A 1,548-nucleotide genomic window follows, 5' to 3' on the forward strand; every position below is an offset into this window, starting at 1 on the left:
TTATGTATTTTGTTTCATTACCTCTTCCTGAAGCATATGCAACTGCAAAGCATATGGCCACACTATCTAGGATGATAAGACTTGGGTATGGGTATTAGACTTGGATGATTAGTCCTTCCCCTCTTTATCCCTTTCTTGATTCCATTTCCTTTATCCTTTGCGAACCAAATGCCCCCTAAGTGCTTTTCCATGTTACAAAACAAAAGTACCAATGACGTCACAATTTGACCATAAGGAAAAGATCCACTTACATTCGTCGTATTGGCTTGAACTGAGAGTTGGTTTGCAATGTTTTGAGTGCTATGTTCACAGTATCCACGACACAAGGATTTTAGAAAATGTAATTTTGGTTTCTATATTCAAATCCACCGCTTTTAAGCACGCAGCATTACCGGTGATGATTTGAATAACAATATGAAATCCTTCATTGCCAATAACATCTTGGAAAAGATAAGCAACATACTCTGCATCTTTTATATTACCTATTGTGTCAAAAGCTTTGAGAAACATAGATCCTGCTCCACTTGATGCAGCCTTAATGTTGATGATAGGCCTTTTTTCCATTTGATCATATTAAGGACATAGTGACATTGCCTTCCTCTTCTAGTTAAATTAAAAATTTTAGACTAGCTTTCTCTCTCTACAAGACCACGTCGGCGGATTGTGCGATGATATTAAGACCAAGACGACTAGCATTCTTGTTTTCAGATCATGCGGCTATTATTCTATGTGATTCAGAGAGCCAAGATCAGGCTAAACGACCTTATAGAATTGAAAATTGGTGTTGTCGGCGGAGGAAGTTCAGCCTATTATAGTATCGGTTTTATCGTCGTTTTTAGCTGGTTCACCGATGTTTTCTTTGTCGCGAAAGCTTTCAATTATTAAGAATCGTTTGCTAACTTGGTGTACTTCTCATAAGAAAGCTTGGGGGGATTAATTGGAAAACTTGGCTTCGGATATTAATCAGGAAGAATTCAATATGGATAGTCGGGCCGATCTTTGTCTTTTCATTACTACAAAGGAGGAATAGTTAGCAGATGATCATGCGGCCTTTCGGTGCCGACGTGCCAAAATCAGATGGTATGCCACGAGGGAAGTTCATTCTAAGTTGTTTTTCTCTTTGGTTCAGTCTGGCATAGACGTAATGTCATCCACCCTGCCTATACGTCTACTGTTCTGGAATCTTCTCGGTGGGACCAATTATAATTACCCTCTCTTTCTTCATAACATATACAACAACTAATGCTTCATTTTCCAGATATTGAGATTCGAGACGCTAGTTTGCTATCGATGACAATAAGGCTCCTGGTCCAGATAGGCTCCTGGTCCAGATTGTTTTCCTTAGGCTTTTTTCAAGACTCATTTGCAAGATGTAGGCCCAATTGTTGTTTCTGCGGTTCAGTACTTCTTTACTCACGGTTATATGCTTAAGGAGTGGAATCGTACCTTTCTTTTCCTGCTTCCTAAGGTGGATTGTCCAGAAGTGGTTCTTTAGTTTAGGGCAATGTTCTTTACAAATGCATTGCTAAATGTCTTACGGGTCGTCTT

The sequence above is a fragment of the Chenopodium quinoa genome, unplaced genomic scaffold, assembly GCF_001683475.1.
Source record: "Chenopodium quinoa cultivar QQ74 unplaced genomic scaffold, ASM168347v1, whole genome shotgun sequence".
Taxonomy (NCBI): Eukaryota; Viridiplantae; Streptophyta; class Magnoliopsida; order Caryophyllales; family Amaranthaceae; genus Chenopodium; species Chenopodium quinoa.